This window comes from Glycine max, chromosome 12, assembly GCF_000004515.6.
Source record: "Glycine max cultivar Williams 82 chromosome 12, Glycine_max_v4.0, whole genome shotgun sequence".
Classification (NCBI taxonomy): domain Eukaryota; kingdom Viridiplantae; phylum Streptophyta; class Magnoliopsida; order Fabales; family Fabaceae; genus Glycine; species Glycine max.
Genome location: NC_038248.2, coordinates 26,082,546 through 26,103,244, shown reverse-complemented (window position 1 = coordinate 26,103,244; position 20,699 = coordinate 26,082,546). Strand labels below are relative to the sequence as shown.

The window sequence follows — 20,699 nt, the reverse complement described above, 5'->3', positions numbered from 1 at the left end:
GGAAGGGAATTCCGAATTGATATAGCAAAAGGTTTGGCCAAGTAATTTAAGTTAAAAAGTGTTTTTCAAGAGATTTACTTTCTAGTAATTGATTACCAAAGAATGTAATCGATTACCAGTGGCCAAAAATGGCTTACAACGGCTACTAAATATTTGAATTCAAATTTTAGACTGTGTAATCGATTACACAATATTGGTAATCGATTACCAGCAGTTAATAAACGTTTTAATTCAAATATTAAAACTTGTAATCGATTACACAAATCCTATAATCGATTACCAGAGGAGATTTTCAGAAAATAACTTCCAAGAGTCACATCTATTCAAATGGTTTATGAATGGCCATCAAAGGTCTAGTTATATGTGACTTGGAAACATGAATTAAGATGAGAGTTTTGATTGCTCAAAAAGTTTTATCCTCTCAAAAGATTAAAAGATTTTTTCAGAACAAAAAGGTCTTATCCTCTTAAAAAGAAAAATCGTTTCATCCTCTTAAAAATTCCTTGGCCCAAACACTTGTGATTCAATAAGGAACTATTTGAGTGCTCAAATTGTTCAATCTATCTATTTCAAGAGAGATTACTTCTTCTCTTCTTCTTTATTCTGAAAAAGAATTAAGTGACCGAGGGTCTCTTGTTGTAAAGAAATCTGAACACAAAGGAAGGGTTGTCCTTGTGTGGTTCAAATCTTGTAATAGGCTTTTACAAGATAGTGGAACTCTCAAGCGGGTTGCTTGGGGACTGGACGTAGGCACAAGGGTGTGACCGAACCAGTATAAATCTGAGTTTGCAATCTCTCTTCCCTTAAACTCCTTTATTTATTATTGTTTTATATTCATATTCAAATTGCTCTATTTGAATCAATATTTAAGAAGTTCATTTTTAAGGGAATTTATAACTTGAATAGAAAGTGAAATAAAATTTTAATTGGGGAAATACTTTGTGATATCTTAATTCAACCCCCCTTCTTAAGATATCTAAGGCCACTTGTCTAACATCCTACACTTTTTAATTTCCGCTGTGTTCTTTTATTTCCGCTTTACTTTTGTCTAAGTTATTGTCTTTGTTCTTTACATCCTCACAACTTAGTAGTAAAGCCTAATTGAATCTAGTAACATTAAGAAGGTTAAATTTTTAATTAGTCAAGACACATTAATAATTAATTCAACACCCCCCCTTCTTAATTATTCCGAGCCCACTTGATCCAACATCAACCACGTCCACTTATTGTGAAAACCATTGTTTTCACATTGAGTTGTTCTTAGTTACATCCACTGGACTTTAAATCACTTACACACTTATTTTATATCCTCACAAGTGGCATCTAACAAGTTACCAAAGGACTATGTTAGCCACAAAGGGAAGCGCATGATGTCGCTTTTTGAATTTTAGTTTTGTCTCTCTATTTGAATTGCTAACATTTGAAATTTAAGGAAAGGACATAATAGAAGAGAATAAAAGGTATTTGCAAAATATTCCTCAAAGGTCACTTTCGTTGTGGAAAAGGAACACATGCAGTTGTCTATACCTTTATTCCTATCCTCGCCATTCAGAGCGCGCCGCCACGTGTTTCACCTCCAACTGTGAGACAACATTCATATCAAGGCTAAGCACTGATCCCATAACATATCCTTCACCAAAGTCTGTAAAAGGCGTTTCTTTTTTGAAACAAGAGTTGAGGAAAAACAATCAAGTGAAAACGAGCATAAGTTCTTTGAAGCAAAACTTTGCATATTTTAGTGGACAATATACTCAACACTTAATCCTCTTAACTCTTTGCTAAGCAAAGTTATATATATTCGAGCTTAACTATTTATTCACTCTTTGAGTGTTTTTGAATCATTGTATTCATTCAAAATTTTGTATGTTAAAGCTAGGAGTGGCTCAGTGTTAAACAATACTTGGGTGGTCTTAAATTTAGGGGGAGTCTAAGGGAGTGTCAGGAGTGGCAGGATAGAATTCTTGTTTGTAATCAAATTTTTGATTAGTAGAATTGTTTACAGTTATGCAAAGGTGAATTGGACATAGCTCTGTTTGAGTGAACCAATATAAATCAAGTGTTTGTACGTCTTTGTTATGTTGTTTTATTGAGTGTTCTTTTAAGTTTATCTTGAAACCATTTTATCACTAAATGTTTACCTGGAAAACCTTTGTAAAAATATTGCTTTATTATTACTAGACAAACAAACTTGGTTTTCATCAAACTTATTTTTCTTATCAGTGGATGATTTCATTGCATCAATCTTTTTGAGTTGGTGATAAAAGTCTATATTTGCTAAAAGTTATTATCTTTGCAGCGTCCACTCAACATATGGACGATCCTAAAGAACAAGTAAGGGAACTGATGCAAGCTCCATTGGAGCTTGTAGGCCTAGGATCTTCTTCATCAATGGATTCCTTTGCTTCTTGGAAGATAAATGGCAGCGGAATGGAGAAGGAAGAGAGAGAGGAGACGCCACTTCAAGGAGAAGATGAGTCTAGAAGAAGCTCACCACCATAGGAGGCCATGGATAAGAGCTTGGAGGAAGAAGGAGATGAATGAAGGGAGAGGGAGAAAAGAGCACGAAATTTTATGCTCAAAAAGAGCTCTGAAATCTGAAGTTAATATTCAAATGATCAAAGTTCAAAAAAATGCACACACATGACCTCTATTTATAGCCTAAGTGTCACACAAAATTGGAGGGAAATTCAAATTTCACTTGAATTTGAAATTGAATTTGTGGAGCCAAACTTTGGAGCCAAAATTTCACTAATTATGATTAGTGAATTTTAGTTATGGTTCAGCCCACTAATCCAAGATCAATTCCAAGATTCTCCACTAAGTGTGCTTAGGTGTCATGAGGCATGAAAAGCATGAAGGACATGCACAAAGTGTGACTATAAGATGTGGCAATGGGGTGTAGTAAGCAAATGCTCACCTCCCCCTCTAAAATTTAATTGGATTTGGCTTCTACCAATTCAATTAAATTTATTTCCAACCACACACATCAAATATCCACTTAGTGCATGTGAAATTACAAAACTACCCCTAATACAAAAACTAGTCTAGGTGCCCTAAAATACAAGGGCTGAAAAATCTTATATTTCTAGGGTACCCTACCTACATTATGGAGCCCTAAATACAAGGCCCAAAAATAATGAAACCTTAATCTAATATTTACAAAGATAAGTGGGCTCGTACTTAGCCCATGGGCTCGAAATCTACCCTAAGGCTCATAAGAACCCTAGGGCCTTCTCTTGCATCTCTGGCCCAATCTACTTGGAGTTTTCTATCCAATGCCCTTGTGGGGTAGGATTGCATCAGGAACCCACTAGACAAAACATCAGAAAGAACCATCCAGTAACTTAGATCATAAGTGATCCAATTGAAAGCGTCCAAACAAGTTGATGTGCCATTATTTTCTCCTATTTCTTAACCCTTTTTGTACCATTTTAAGTACTAATTAATCTTAATTGTCAAATTAATTAGGCAGTTTTATTATTTGGGCCCATTCAGCTAATTTGATGTTTTTAATCTAACTTCAGGAATTAATGAAGCATTGGGCTTGAATCCAGAATTGGGCTTGGACTTGAAGAGGGCAAACTATTTTATTCTACAAAAATTTTATCTTATCTAGACTTTATCTTATCTAGATATTAATTCAATTTGATCTCATCTAGATATTATTTCATCTAGATCTTATCTTATCTAGATTTTATTTTATTTTATTTTATTTATGGGCTTCGATTTAAAACAGATTTGTAAGCTCTGGGGCTAGAAAACTATATAACAGCACCAAGGTTCTAGTTTAGGCTTTTCTTCTCTCTCCCCTATTTTTGTTTTCTCGTTTTAGGCTTTTTCTTTGAGACATTTTTTTTGTTTTGCAATTCCAGTAGCAATAAAACTTCGTTCTTCAATTTATAAGTTCGTTATCTATTGATTAATGGAAGGCTAAGTCCCCAGCGTTGCTTTCTCTTGAGGATCAAGCGCAGTTCTCTTTGAGGTTCTATTATTACTGTTAAATTCTGTTCAGTTTTTCCTCTTCACTAATTACTCTAAATTTGTTGCTATTAATTCATGCATGCTTAGTGCTTGATTAATTGTCTATGTGCTTAATTTACGTTCATGCTTAATGATCGTTTATGAGTAATTGGTGTATGTGTTGCTTAATCACATAATGAATGCCTTATGTTAAATTTCGCTTAATAATTTAATTTAGGGTTGGATTAAGTGGTTAAACTGATAAAGGATAAATTCTCGCAACCTAGGATAAGAGACTTGCTTGTGATTCAAAGGGAAGCAACGCATTTTAATTCTGATATTTTTCTAATTCAATTTTACTCGCTATTTAATTTACAAAAGCAAACCCCCCTCCCCCCCAATTTATTACTATTTCCTACTATCTGTTATGAACATTTGGTTTATCATTGCTCATTGGGAAACGACCTAGGATCACTTCCTAGTTACTACATTTTAATGTTTATTTGATTCGGGTACGGCCTCAATCAAATTTGGCGCGGTTGCCGGGGAGCAGTGTCCAAAGGTTCATAATAGCTAGTGTCGTGTTAGTGTTTAATTCTTGCGTTTGTGTTTAATTCTTGTATTAGTGTTGTTTTAGTATTGTGTTAGTGCTGTTTAGTACCTTGTTATTTTGTCTAGTGTGTGTGTTCTGTTTTAGTTTTGCTGTTCAGCGTTTCCCCTGTTTCAGTTTTGGTGTTTGCTGTGAATAGTGTTTTACGACAGATTTAGTGACCACTTTTGTTGAACTGGAAAACATGGTAGTAGTGGAAATCCCTTAGCGACAGATTTTAGAGACCACCCTTGCTGAATTAATTTGGATTTTTTTTGAGCCCTTAGTTTGGTCAGATTTGAAAGTTCCAAAAAAGTAGCAAATTTGATTTTTGTCAAAACTTCAAACGGCCATAAGTTTTGCTCCGACTATCAGAATCGCAATTATTATATATGTATTTGGGGTAGAAAAAAATTTCCCATGTCGTGGTAGCCGACCATAGGCCGGCTGAGGTCACCTTATTCCAAAAATTGAGATTCTGTCAAAAGTTTTTTATTTTCCAGGTATTATTCTCTTATTTTTCTTAACTAGTCATTTTTAGCTTCTATAGTTAGACTTTGAATTTTTGTTTGAAATTTTTTGTGCTATCTTCTCATCATTTTATAAGGTTGCTCACAAAATTTCAAGTCATTTGGATATCATTTAATGGTAGCTGTAGTTCAAACCTACATTGTTACTTGCATAAGAAGGCAACTAGTTGTGCATGCTGAATACAGTGTATGACTAGAGGCAATCCATCTGACATACAACCCTTTGATCCTGAGATAGATAGGACATTTCATAGATTAGTTAGACATCATTTAGTACCTTTTGAGCATCCTGAGCATTCTGTTATTGGTGATTTTGAGCATTATTGTTTTGAACATTCTGATTTTAAACATTTTGAGAACATGGCACAACCTCCACCCCGTGAGAGGACTCTAAGGGAAATGGCTGCACCTGATTTCACCTACGAAAGCTTGTGCATCCAATACCCTGATGAGGATGTCCCATATGTTCTTAAAATTGGACTAATCCATTTGCTTCCAAAGTTTCATGGCCTTGCAGGTGAAGACCTGCACAAACATCTGAAAGAATTCCATATTGTCTGCTCCACCATGAAACCCCCAGATGTCCAGGAGGATCACATATTTCTAAAGGCCTTTCCTCATTCTTTAGAGGAAGTGGCAAAGGACTGGCTTTATTACCTTGCTCCACGGTCCATCACGAGTTGTGATGACCTCAAGAGAGTATTTTTAGAAAAAAATTTCCCTGCTTCCAGGACCATGGCCATCAGAAAGGATATTTCAGGCATTAGACAACTCAGTGGAGAGAGCTTATATGAATACTGGGAGAGATTTAAGAAACTATGTGCCATTTGCCTTCACCACCAAATTTCTGAGCAGCTTCTCCTCCAATATTTTTATGAAGGACTCAGTAACATGGAGAGAAGTATGATAGATGCTGCCAGTGGTGGAGCCCTTGGAGACATGACCCCTGCTGAAGCCAGAAATTTAATTGAGAAGATGACTTCAAACTCCCAGCAATTTAATGCCAGAAGTGATGCTATTGTCATTAGAGGAGTGCATGAAGTAGCCACGAATTCATCTTCATCAGGTGAGACTAAGAAGCTTGAAGGTAAACTAGATGCCTTGGTTAACCTGGTAACCCAATTGGCCATGAATCAAAAATCTGCACCTGTCGCCAGACTCTGTAGTTTATGCTCCTCTGCTGATCACCACACAGACCTTTACCCTTTTGTGCAACAATATGAAGCAATTGAACAGCCTGAAGCTTATGCTACAAACATCTACAACAGACCTTCTCAACCTCAACACCAAAATCAGCCACAACAAAACAATTATGACCTCTCCAGCAACAGGTACAATCCCGGGTGGAGGAATCATCCCAACCTTAGATGGTCGAATCCTTCACAACAACAACAACAATAGCCTTATTTTCAAAATGCTGCTGGCCCAAGCAGACCATACGTTCCTCCACCAATCCAGCAACAACAATAGCAACAGCCCCAGAAACAGCAAACAGTTGAGGCCCCTCCACAACCTTCCCTTGAAGAACTAGTGAGGCAAATGACTATGCAAAACATGCAGTTTCAACAAGAGACCAGAGCCTCCATTCAGAGCTTAACTAATCAGATGGGACAATTGGCTACACAGTTAAATCAACAACAGTCCCAAAATTCTGATAGATTATGTGACATCCTAGAATTTCTACCCGGAATTTTGTAAGTGTTACATTTTAAATAAATATATATATATATATATATATATATATATATATATATATATGTATTATTCGGTGTGTGTATATATATATATATATATTCTTAGTAGAAGTATGTGCATTGGGGGAAGGATATGCGGGTTAGACTAATTAACGAAGAGTAATCCATAACTGGACAGTTATAGATTAATTCACAATTAATTAGTCTAAAAATTATCGTTTTGTGTGCAACTTAAAATTTAACAAAACCAATCTCTGAACCACGCTCAGGGTCTCATTTTGAGCGTTTTGATATATATTGCAGAGAAACGCGAGGAATTGGAACCAGAGAAGCGGCACGCAAACCGAGGTAGGAATTCAGCACCCAAAAGGTCAAATTTTTCTCTCCTTGTGGCTGAGTATGAAGTCACATCAAGGGAAAAAGGTGGGGGCCCCTTTTTGCTCCACTTAAAATGGGACAAGTGGCATTGCTTTATGAGAAAAAAAAGGGGAAATAATTTTTTTTCTATAAAAGCCCAACTATTCTCTCTCTTCATTCAGCAAAATTCAGAAGCTTTTCTCCCTCTTCCCACATTGCTTTTCTTCTTCCTTTCTCCTCCACCATTGTTGCCCTTTGAAGCTCCAAAATTCCTCCACATTTATACTCCAAATCGCAAGGAGAAGCCATTTTCGGAGTCTTGAAGCACACCTCTACATTGTGGGACTTCGAATTTCAGGTATGGGTGGACTTCTTCTCACATGAAATTTGTGGGTGTTGGGTTTTTGGGATCTATTATGGGTAGTTCTACTAGGTTAATGCCTTATGGTAGTTATTTGTGAAGGAATTTGTTGAAAGCATGCTAAACTTGACATGTTTGATGTGAGTAAAGCTTCCCATTCTGTTTTAGGGTTTTATGATGATGCTTTGTGATATTTGTATGCTGAAATTGTTGGTAGAAAACTGGTAGAGATGATGGGGAGAGTTAACTTAGGGTTAAATGTGAGAATGGTAGTGATGTGAGTGGAAAAGTGTGAGATTTTGAGGGTTTGAAAAGCCAAATTTGGGGTTAGTGGAAATTGGAGTCTAAAGTGAGTTGATCCTAGTTTAGAATGTCAATTAGGACTTGTAGGAAAGCTTGGGCAGAGCAAATGAGAAAAAGGAATGACAAGTGTGAAAGAAAAGAGCCATTTCTAGGGTAAATTGGGTGTTGAGAGACCAAATTTTGAAAAGCTGGGGTTTTCGCCTTAAAACCAGTTTGAGCAAGTCTAAATCAATATTATAGACTTGATTGAGATGAGACTTTACCCCAAAATTACCAAATTCTCATTTTCACTTCTCAAACCTTGAGAATTCACTAAATTGATGGGTTTTGGATACCTAGATTTTGATTTACCTTGATCTGAAGCTTGCTTTTGGTTTAAATATGATTTATACATGATTTAGGACTTATAGGATCCAATTTGAGAAAAATTGGATGTGAGCAAGTTGGATTTCGAAATCTGCCAAATTGTGCAGCAAAATGCTATCAAATTGTGCAGCCAACTTGATTAAATGTGCAGAAAAATGCTTGTGCATTGCTAGTCATGGGAAGAGTAGTACATATCGATTTCCAGGCATTTTCTAGTAGATCCCAATGGTCAAAATGTAGATTTATGTACTGGGAACCTCCAGTAAAATTTTCAAGTTGATCCAATGGTTAATGAATCGGAACGAAGAGAATGTTACTGGGGTATATGAGTAAGGAAAGCTGTGATATTTGAATGTGTTTTGGGCATAGTTTTCTGCCTCTACCCTATTTTCTTGGTTTAGGGTAGTTTCATGATATTTGGAATTGAATTGCTTGGATATTGTGGAAGCTTGGAGGGGTTGATGGGGACCCGGTGCTGAGAGGAACGAGGATAAGGGCTACGTAGGAGTGCGTGAGCTCAGTTGAAGGTGGGCAACTGGGGATGGTGTGTTCATGTTTGATTTGTGGAAGTGGGAGAGTTGATTTGCGCCATCGCCCGATCGCCACCTAGTACCACATATGACGGGTGCCCCATAATCCAACAAGCTTGATGTGAGAAAGCGTGGAAGAGTCAGTCTTCCTACTTTTGTTTGTTGACCACAGAGTGGTACCTGGAGATATGTCGTGGGGGTCAGGAGACCTTGGGGACGTCAGGTGGGGTGCTATTGCCCAAAACCAAGCTTGACCAATCCCGACCCAACCCGGGCATAATTGTGACATCCTGAAAATTTCTACCCGGAATTTTTGGAAACGATGTATTTTGAATGATTATATATATATATATATATATATATATATATATATATATATATATATATATATATATAAGTATTATTCAGTGTATATGCATATATGTTCTTGGTAGAAGTAGGAATAGCGGGGGCAAGATACGCGGGTTAGACTAATTAAGGAAGAGAAAGCCATAACTGGGAGGTTATGGGTTAATTCTTAATTAATTAGTCTAAAAATCATCGTTTTGCGTGCGACTTAAAATTTAATGAAACCAACCTCTGAACCACGCTCGGGGTTTTATTCTGAGCGTTTTGATATATATATTGCTTACTTTCGAAAACTGGCCCCGACAAACACAGAGAAACGCGAGGAACTGGAACCAGAGAAACGGCATGCAAACCGAGGCAGGATTTTAGCGTTTCACAGGTCAGATTTTTCTCACTTTTGTGGCTGAGTATGGGTCACAATCAAAAGGGAAAGTGGGCCCTTTTTGCTCCACTCCAATGGAGACATGTGGCATAGTTTATAATAAAATAATAGGAAAAGAGAAAACCCTTTTTTTTTAAAAACCAAAAGCTGTTCTCTCTCCTCACTCAACCAAGAGAAAAAAATTCAGAAGCTCTCTCTCTCACGCAGCCTTCTTCTCCTTTTCTCCCATCCACCATTGTTGCCCAACAAAGCTTCAGCCTTTAGTGCCCATTTCTGCTCCAAATCGCGAAAGGAGGGCATTTTCGGAGTCGTGAAGCGCGTCTCTACGTGTGGGACTTCGAAATTTCAGGTTTGGGTGGACTTCTTTCTCCCTTGATTTTCGTGGGTATGGGGTTTCGGGAGATATGATGGGTAGTCTTGCTAGGTTTCTGCTTTATGATCATTATTTGTGAAGGAATTTGTGGAAAGCATGTTAAAATTGCCATGTTTGGATGAGTTAAACATACCCATTCTGTTTTAGGGTTTTTATGATGATGCTTGTGATGTTCATGTGCTGAAATTGCTTATGGAAAACTGTTAGTGATGAAGGGTAGAATTAACCTAGGGTTAGAAAGTGAGAATGTGGTGTTATGAGTGGAAAAAAAGAGTGAGGCTTTGAGAGTTGGAAGATTAAATCTGGATTCTGTGGTAAATGGAGGTTAAAATGAGTTAATCCTAGCTTGAAATGCCATTTAGAACATGTGAGAAAGGTTAGGCTGAACTAGAGAGAAAAACAAATGACCAAAGTGAACAAAGAGCCATTTCTAGGGTAAATTTGGGTGTTGAGGAGTCAAATTTTGATTCGGTGAGATTTTAGGCGTAAATCCAGTTTGAACAAGTTTAAATTGATGTTATAGACTTGTGTGAGGTGAGAGTTTGCTTCAAATTTACCTCATTCTCAATTTCACTTTTCAAACCTAGAAAACCCATTGAATTGAGGGGTATTGGACACCTAGATTCTGTGTTGCTGTGTTTTGAAGCTTGACTTTGGTTTAGACATTATTGATACATGATTTGGGACTTGTAGGATTTGATTTGGGCAAGGTTGGATGAGGGAAAGTGTGATTTTCGAAATCTGCACTTATGCAGAATTTTGCTGTCAAATAGGTGCAGCAGAATTTTGGCTTTGTGCAGAAAAATGCTATGTTTTGCTGGTTGTGGGAAAGAGTAGTGCCGAATGAGTTCTGGATGTTTGCTAGTAAATCCCAACGGTCAAAATGTAGACTTATGTACTAGAGACTTCCAGTAACATTTTCGAGTCGATCCAACGGTTAACAAATTGGAACAAAGGAATTGTTACTGGGGTCTTTAAGTGAGAAAAGCTGTGATTTTGGTTGGTGTTTTGGGCAGAGTTTTCTGCCTTTGCCCTATTTTCTAGGCTGTGATAATTTGTGTTGTTTGATTGTTGAATTACTTGGATGTTGGGGAAGCTTGGGAGGATTGATGGGGACCTGGTGTTGAGAGAAACGAGGATATGGGCTACGTGGGAGTACGTGAGCCCAGTTGGAGGTGGGCAACAGGGGATGGTGGGTTTATGCGGGCTTTGTGGATGTGGAAAACTCGTTGTGCACCATCGCCCGACCGCCACCTAGTACCACATGTGATGGGTACCCCATAATCCTTCAAGCTTGAGATGAGGAAGTGTAGAAGGGTGAAACTTCCTGCTTTTATTCGTTGACCACAGAGTGGTACCTGGAGATATGTTGCGGGGGTCAGGAGACCTTGGGGACGTCAGGTGGGGTGCTATTGCCCAAAACCAAGCTTGACCAATCCCGACCCAACCCAGGCATAGTCAGTCAGTGAGAACCTGTGATGTACCTAAACAGGCGAGCTCCTGGCAGTCAACAGATAAAAGGAACAAAGACCACAAAGCAAGGAGGCTTATGGTGGCTGGCCAGCTATGAACTTTGATTGATATGTGGGTTATGGCCTCTGGTAATCGATTACCAAGGGGGGGTAATCGATTACAAGGCTTAAAAATGAAGACAGAAGGCTAAGATGGTCTCTGGTAATCGATTACCAAGAGGTGTAATCGATTACCAGGCTTGAAAACGAGGTCAGGAAGCCATGAGGGCTTCTGGTAATCGATTACCAAGGGGGTGTAATCGATTACCAGGCTTAGAATTGAAGGCAGCAGGTTGTAGAGGCCTCTGGTAATCGATTACCAGTCTGTGTAATCGATTACACAGAGGAATGGGTCACTGGTAATCGATTACCAGGTATGTGTAATCGATTACACAGTGCCTATTTCAGGTTTTCATGTTTTGAAGCTGTGTGATTCAAGTTTGGCCTCTGGTAATCGATTACCAAGGCTGTGTAATCGATTACCAGAGATGAAAAGCCTTAAGATACCCCTTTTACTTGTATGTAGTGGCTATGAGACAAATTGTGTTGCGGCATAGTTAGATTCTTGTGAAAGAGTCTACCCCTTTCTTTTCTTCCTTGTAGATCGTGATGGCGACGCAGCTAATCCATGATCGAGTAGAGATGGAGTCCCTAGAGGGAGCCTGGGAGACCCTCGAAGGCAACATGAGGTGCCGATTTCGGGGCACTATTCGATTTACGGCGACTTCTTTGGTGCATCCAGATGAACCCGTGCGCAAGCTTCAGCGCACTGTGGAGTGGATACTACCCCCGCCTACACCATACCGTCTAGTGGAGCCAGTCCAAGTGATCGAGGTGACGTCATCCGAGGAAGACCCTGAGGAGGATCCCGAGGAGCTACCTCCTGAGCCAGCTGTGGATGCTCTTGACTTTCTAGAGGGCGATGAGGATCCACTTCCTGAGGTGGATTCTCCCGAGGAAGTCATGTCGGCATCTGAGGCAGACTCTACGGAGGATAGTGGCCCGAGAGAGATGGCGACCAGTGGAGGCTCTTCATCATAGTGGACAGTTCCATTGACTAGTTTTATATACTTTTTGAGGGTGAGTGTATCTAGGACTGACTGTTAGGTTTACTCTTTTGTTTTTGTATGGGTAGACCTGTTGTATAGGAATTTGATGATTGTATACATGTGGCTGAAGCCATCACTGTGGACACCTTTGCTCTGGATGACACTATGTATTTTGTAAAACTCCCATATTTTGGACAGCTTTAAATGATGAATGCATTTATGATCAATCTTGTTATTTGAAAAGAAAGCATTAGCGACTTTATTTGTAAAAGAGTTTATCGACCGTATTTTATTCTTTTATTTTCACGTGACGACCTAAAGTAATGGCTGGTATACTCTTCCTTTTGAAACAGAAAAATAGTTTAGAGATCACAAGTGGTAAGAAATAAATGACTCCGAATAGTTGTGAACTGGCCATTCAGGACTCTATAGTGAGGATTTTCCTTCTAAACCTAGTTATGGTGAAAAGAGAAAGAAATGAAAAAGAAAAAGAAGAAAAAAAAATTTACCATGGTTTTTGTTAATTAAATCATTACTATTAAACCAGTCATTATTTTGGGGACGCCACAATAATCAGTCAGTGAGAACCTGTGATGTACCTAAACAGGCGAGCTCCTGGCAGTCAACCAATAAAAGAACAAAGTCCACAAAGCAAGGAGGCTTGTGTGGCGGCTGGCCAGCTATGTAACTTTGGTGGTATCTGGAATTTAGCCTCTGGTAATCAATTACCATTCGTGGGTAATCGATTACAGGGCTTAAAAATGGAGACAGGACGTTCAATGGCCTCTGGTAATCGATTACCAATGGTGTGTAATCGATTACACAGAGTGACAGGGCACTGGTAACCAATTACCAGTTGGGTGTAATCGATTACACCAGGTGATAGGGCACTGGTAATCGATTACCATGTATGTGTAATCGATTACACAATGTAAATTTTAGTTTCCAATGTGCACAGGCTGTGTAATTCGTTTTGGGGCACTGGTAATCGATTACATACTTTGGTAATCGATTACCAGCAAGGAAATCCCTTGAGAAGGACATTCTGACTATGTGTAGCCGTTATGGGACGCATTGTATTGTTACCTGTAGTTAAATTTCTTGTGAAAGAGTCTACCCCCTTTCTTTTATCTCTTGTAGATCGTGATTGCAGCGCAGTTGATCCATGATCGCGTGGTGATGGAGTGCCTAGAGGGTGTTTGGGAGACCCTCAAAGGCAATGAGAGGTGCCGATTCCGTGACACAATTCGACTCACTGCTACTTCATTAGTACATTCGGAGGAACCCGCACGCACACATCAGCAGCCTGTGGAGTGGATACTACCTACACCTACTCCATATTGACTAGTTGAGCCGGTTCAAGTGATAGAGGTGTCATCCTCTGAAGAGGATCTTGAAGAAGACCCAGAGGAGTTACCTCCTGAATCTGATATGGACGCCCTTGACTTACCTGAGGATGATGAAGACCCACTCCCTGATGTTGATTCTCCAGAGGATATCATGTCAGCATCTGAGGCAGACTCTACACAGGAGAGTGGCCCTGGAGGGACAACGAATAGTGACGACTCTTCATCGTAGCAGACGGCTCCTTAGACTAGGCGTACATACTTTTTGTGGGTGGGTGTATTTAGTTCAGACTGCTAGGTTTACTCTTTTGATTTTTGGGTGGGTAGACCTATTGTATAGAGATTTTGATGATTGTATATATTGTGGCTGAAGCCACCACAGTTGTTACCTTTGCTTTGGATGTCACTATGTTATTTTGCAAACTCCCATATTTTGGATAGTTTTAGATGATACATATAATTATATTTAATCTTGTTATTTGAAAAGAATTTACCGACCACATCTTATTATTTCTTTTACGTGACGACCTAAAATGATGGCTGGTATATTTTTGAAAGAGAAAAATAGTTTGGAGGTTGTGAGTGATAAGAAAGAAATGAATCCGAATAGAGTTGTGAACTGGTCATTCAAGACTCTGTAGTGATAATTTTCCTTCTGAATTTAATTACCGTGAAATGAATAACAGTGTGAAAAAAAGAGAGAAAAAGAAAAAGCAAAAAAAAATTCCCCTGGTTTATGCTATTTATTTTATTACTATTAAACCAGTCATTATTTAGGGATGCCACAGATTACCTTCTCAATTTGTCCAGAATCCCAAAAATGTGAGTGCCATTACATTGAGGTCGGGAAAGCAGTGTCAAGGACCTCAACTAGTAGCATCTTCCTCATTCGCAAATGAACATGCCCAACTTCACTCTACTCCAGAAAAAGATGATGACAAAAATTTAAAGAGTAAGTTACCTAACAATTTCTATGCAGGTGAATCTAAAGAGAAGCAACATATCCCTCTTCCATTCCCTCCAAGAGAAATTTCCAACAAAAAAATGGAATAGGCAGAGAAGGAGATCTTGGAAACATTTAGAAAAGTAGAGGTAAACATATCTCTGCTGGATGCAAAAAAACAAATTCCAAGATATGCTAAATTCTTGAAGGAGCTGTGCACTAATAAGCGGAAGCTTAAAGGAAGTGAAAGAATTAGTATAGGCAGAAATGTCTCCGCATTGATTGGTAAATCTGTTCCCCAAATCCCTGAAAAATGTAAAGATCCAGGTACATTCAGCATACCTTGTATTATAGGGAACAATAAGTTTGACCATGCCATGCTAGATTTAGGAGCTTCTGTTAGTGTGATGCCTCTGTCTATTTTTAATTCTCTATCTCTTTGTCCCTTGCAGTCAACTGATGTGGTAATTCATTTAGCTAATAGAAGTGTTGCCTATCCTGCTGGTTTCATAGAGGATGTCCTAGTTAGAGTTGGTGAACTGATTTTCCCTATTGATTTTTATATTTTGAATATGGAGGAGGGATTTTCTAAAGGATCAGTTCCCATCATTCTAGGCAGACCTTTTATGAAAATTGCTAGAACTAAGACAGATGTATATGCAGGCACATTATCTATGGAGTTTGGTGATATAACTGTTCATTTTAATATTCTTGATGCTATGAAACACCCATTCGAAGATCTTTCTGTATTTCATGTTGAAATAATTGACCATATCGTTGATGAATACATGACTGATCTTCATTCTAATCTGCATGCCTGTCACTCTTTATGCATTGAATCTGAAATTGTACTTGATCATATGACTGAATTTGATGCTGAGAGTGAATCTGAAATTGATATTGATTACATGTCTGGTGATGTTTTACCTCTTGAGATTGATTTTATAAAGTTAGATAGAACTAACCATGTTTCAGGAAGTACACATACTTCTGACTTTCTTTATGAGGTACAGGCTGAGAAACCATCTCTTCATACCACTATCCAGCCGGCCACACCAGAATTAAAGCCTCTACCATCAAATTTAAAATATGCTTACTTGGATGATAGCAAAAGTTTTCCAGTAATTATATCTGCCTCCCTTGTTGATGAGCAAGAGGAGAGGCTGTTATCAGTTCTCAAGAAGCATAAGAAGGCTATAGGCTGGACCCTGGCGGACATTCCTGGTATTAGCCCATCCACATGTATGCATCGAATAAATTTAGAGGATGGGGCTAAACTAGTAAGACAACCACAAAGAAGACTCAACCCAGCGATTCTTGATGTAGTGAAGAAAGAGGTAACCAAGCTTTTGCAAGCTGGAATCATTTATCCTATCTCCGACAGCCGATGGGTGAGTCTCGTCCAGGTAGTCCCGAAGAAAACCGGCCTCACTGTCATAAAAAACGAGAAGGAGGAGTTGATTCCTACTCGGGTGCAGAACAGTTGGAGAGTCTGCATCGACTATAGGAGGCTGAACCAGGTTACCAAAAAGGACCATTTTCCACTGCCACTCATTGACCAGATGCTTGAATGCCTGGCAGGTAAATCTCGCTACTGTTGCCTTGATGCTTTTTCTGGTTATATGCAAATCATTATTGCTCATGAAGATCAGGAAAAGACCACATTCACTTGCCCCTTCGGCACTTTTGCCTATAGGAGGATGCCTTTTGGCCTGTGCAATGCTGCTGGTACCTTCCAGCGGTGCATGATTAGTATTTTTAGTGATTTTTTAGAAAATTTTATAGAGGTGTTTATGGATGATTTCACTGTATATGGATCCTCTTTTGATGTTTGTTTGGATAGTCTGGAAAAGGTTTTGAATAGATGCACAGAAACTAACCTTGTTATAAATTTTGAAAAATGTCATTTTATGGTTGAGCAAGGTATAGTTTTAGGCCACATTATTTCCAATAAGGGCATTGAAGTAGATCCTGCAAAAATTTCTGTTATTTCACAATTTCCTTACCCCTCTTGCGTGCAAGAGGTGCGATCTTTTCTTGGTCATGCAGGATTCTACAGGCACTTTATAAGAGATTTTAGCAAAGTAGCCCTTCCATTGTCCAACTTGTTGCAAAAAGAGGTGGAGTTTGACTTTAATGATAAATGCAAAGAGGCCTTTCATTGCCTCAAAAGAGCACTGACTACCACCCCCATCATTCAGGCACCTGATTGGAAAACCCCATTTGAGCTAATGTGCGATGCATCCAATTACACATTGGGGGTTGTCCTTGCTCAAAAGATCTCCTTACTTTAGCTTACTTCTTTTCCACCATGACTTAGGGAGTTTTTCTTTGCCTATCTCCTTCTTTACTTTTATTACATTTGTCCGATTCTATTTGATGGTTTAATTGCTTTTAATCTTTTAATTGTGCTACATTGAGGGCAATGTGTTGTTTAAGTATGGGGGGGAGTGTTCTTTGTTTTTTGGTTTTGCTAGTTTTGTTAGTTTTGTTAATTTTGTTAGTTGTGTTAAATTTGTTAGTTTTGTTGGGTTTCTAGTTTAATATTTTAGGTCAATTTTGTTTGCATGTACAACTTTGCATATTTTTCTTTGAATTATAGGATATGTTCAAGAAATGGGTAATTGTTCTGAAAATAAAAGTCTCTTGACATTTTGTGATTTGAAATCCTTGTTTTTCCTCTACATGTCATGATAGTTTTGAAAGCTCAATTTGAAAGTGATAAGTTTACCTTTGTGAGAATTTGAGCCATCCATCATCATAATCTTTTGGTGTGTTTTGCCCCATTGATTGCTTGCACAATAGCCTTGGCTTGATTCTTGTTGATGCTTCCTAATTCACATGCATATTTGGAAATGATTTAGGCAATTTTGTTCTTATAAGCTTCTAGCCAAATGGACTTACCTTGAATTAATTCCTTTGATAGCCCCTTTGAGCCTATGTTCCCCTTTCTTTGTTTTGAAGCTCATTACAAGCCTTAAGTGAAAAACCATGATATCACCTTACCTTTAAGGAATTTTGGAGCTTTGGAATTGTTTTGGGAATAAGTGTGGGTGGGTATGTTTCATTGGAAGATATGATTTTTGGCCATGCTTAATGTTTTATTTTGGCCATGCTTGATGTATATATATATTGCCTAGTTCTTGCTTTAATCTTCAAATTCGTACTGTTTATTAAAAAAAAATAAAAAAATTCAATTGCTGCAAATTCTGCAAATTCGTACTGTTAAAAAAAAAACAGAAGAAAAGAAGTGAAGTTGAATAAATAAGGTCTTGTTGTGAGGACTTGATTTGGGAGCCTTGATTGATTTTGTTGATATTAGAGGGTTTGGGTTTACTACTTGTGCTTAATTTCCACTTATTCCCCCATTGCTCCTCTATTCCTTTGGGATTTAGCTACTTATTCCATATTTTTTCCCCCTACCTTGTCCTTGGCCCCATTACAACCTTTAAAGACCTTTTGATCCTCATGTGCATGTGTTTGTCAAGTTGTTTGTCAATTTTAGAATTTTGCCAAGTCTATGTGGTGTTTGTTTTCATGGGTGCTTTGAGAGTAAACAATAGCCTAGACACTTGAGAGATAGAGTGTATATCTTGTGAGGCTTAATCATTTTTCATTCTTGAGCTGATTAATTATTTTTCCATGATTGGGTTGCTTGGGTGATTTTCACGAATGTTTTGACTCTTTGGATCTCTTCATGTTAGATGTTACCCATTCCTTTCATTCCTTGATGTTCATTGAGAAATATGTAAATGTTTGTGTTTGTCTCTCTTTGATATCCTTGGATTTTGTTCTTTATTTCATTTTGTCCAGGAGTGCAAAAGGCTAAGTATGCGGGGTTTTGATGTGCCATTATTTTCTCCTATTTCTTAACCCATTTTGCACCATTTTAAGTACTGATTAATCTTAATTGTCAAATTAATTAGGCAGTTTTATTATTTGGGCCCATTCAGCTAATTTGATGTTTTTAATCTAATTTCAGGAATTAATGAAGCATTGGGCTTGAATCCAGAATTGGGCTTGGACTTGAAGAGGGCAGACCATTTTATTCTACAAAAATTTTATCTTATCTAGACTTTATCATATCTAGATATTATTTAGATTTGATCTCATCTAGATATTATTTCACCTAGATCTTATCTTATCTAGATTTGATTTGATTTTATTTATGGGCTTGGATTTAAAACAGATTTGTAAGCTCTGGGGTTGGAAAACTATATCACAGCACCAAGGTTCTAGTTTAGGCTTCTCTTCTCTCTCCCCTATTTTTGTTTTCTAGTTTTAGGCTTTTTCTTTGTGACATTTTTTTTCGTTTTGCAATTCCAGTAGCAATAAAATTTCGTTCTTCAATTTATAAGTTCATTATCTATTGATTAATGGAAGGCTAAGTCCCTAGCGTTGCTTTCTCTTGAGGATCAAGCGCAGTTCTCTTTGAGGTTCTATTATTACTGTTAAATTCTGTTCAGTTTTTCCTCTTCACTAATTACTCTAAATTTGTTGCTATTAATTCATGCATACTTAGTGCTTTATTAATTGTCTCTGCGCTTAATTTACGTTCATGCTTAATAATCGTTTATGAGTAATTGGTGTATGTGTTGCTTAATCACATAATGAATGCCTTATGTTAAATTTCGCTTAGTAATTTAATTTAGGGTTGGATTAAGTGGTTAAACTGATAAAGGATAAATTTTCGCAACCTAGGATAAGAGAATTGCTTGTGAATCAAGGGGAAGCAATGTATTTTAATTCTGGTATTTTTCTAATTCAATTTTACTCGCTATTTAATTTACAAAAGCAACCCCCCCCCCCCCCCCAATTTGTTACTATTTTCTACTATCTGTTATGAACATTTGGTTTATCATTGCTCGTTGGGAAATGATCTAGGATCACTTCCTAGTTACTACATTTTAATGTTGTTTTGATTCGGGTACGGCCTCGATCACAAGGTCGTCACTCAAATCACAAGGTCATACTGCACTAAAGGATTGGGTGAAGGCTATACATGAGGAGCTCAGCCAATTCCAAAAGAATGACATTTGGAAGTTAGTAGAGGTACCAAAGGACAATATTTGAGGAACAAGATGAGGTTAGTTGCCAAAGGTTACTCACAACAAGAAGGTATAAATTGTAAAGAAAGCTATGCTCTTGTGGTACATCAAGAGTCAATACCAATTTTACTTTCATTTACTGCTCATAGTAATACAAAGTTATATCAAATGGATGTAAAAAAATGCATTCCTCAATGAAGTCATCCAAGAAGAAGTTTATGTTGAACACCACTTGGGTTTGAGAGTGACACTCTTCCTCACCATGTTTTCAAACTTAACAAAGCATTGTATGGACTCAAGCAAGCTCCTTAAGCTTAGTACGAAAAACTAAGTTCTTTCTTTTTGGAAAATGGTTTTAAAAGTGGAAAAATGGACACAACTATACTTCATAAGAACTAGGACTCATGGTTTATATTAGTACAAGTGTATGTTGATGACATTATATTTGGTGCCTCTAACGAAACATTTTGTGAGGATTTTTCTAAGTTGATGCAGACAAAATTTGAAAAATGAGCAAGATAAGAGAGCCAATGTTTTTCCTTGGACTACAAATAAAGCAAACAAGCATTGAAATTTACATTCATCAAACCAAGTATGTGAAAGAATTTCTAAAGAAGTTCAACATGAATGATGCAAGAGAGATGAAGACACCTATGCATCCAACCACATACCTTAAACTGGATGAAGAATCTAAAAAGGTTGATGGGACTGATGTGCCATCATTTTCTTCTATTTTCTAAACCCTTTTTGCACCATTTTAATTATTGATTGGTCTTAATTGTCAATTAATTAGGCAGTTTTATTATTTGGGCTCATTTAGCTAATTTGATGTTTTTAATCTAATTTCAGGAATTAATGAAACATTGGGCTTAATCCGGATTTTGGTTGTGGACTTTGATGCAAGCTCCATTGGAGCTTGTAGGCCTAGGATCTTCTTCATCAATGGATTCCTTTGCTTCTTGGAAGATGAATGGCAGCGGAATGGAGAAAGGGAAAGAGAGAGGAGACG

The 20,699-nt window shown here is 37.8% G+C and overlaps 1 non-coding gene across 1 annotated transcript; it reads right to left on the bottom strand.

The window, feature by feature from the left end:
* Positions 1-5,817: 5,817 nt before the first annotated feature.
* On the bottom strand, positions 5,818-5,924 carry LOC112998600 (small nucleolar RNA R71). The gene has a single exon (XR_003263694.1). It is a non-coding gene; the product is annotated as a small nucleolar RNA R71 (small nucleolar RNA).
* Positions 5,925-20,699: the final 14,775 nt, after the last annotated feature.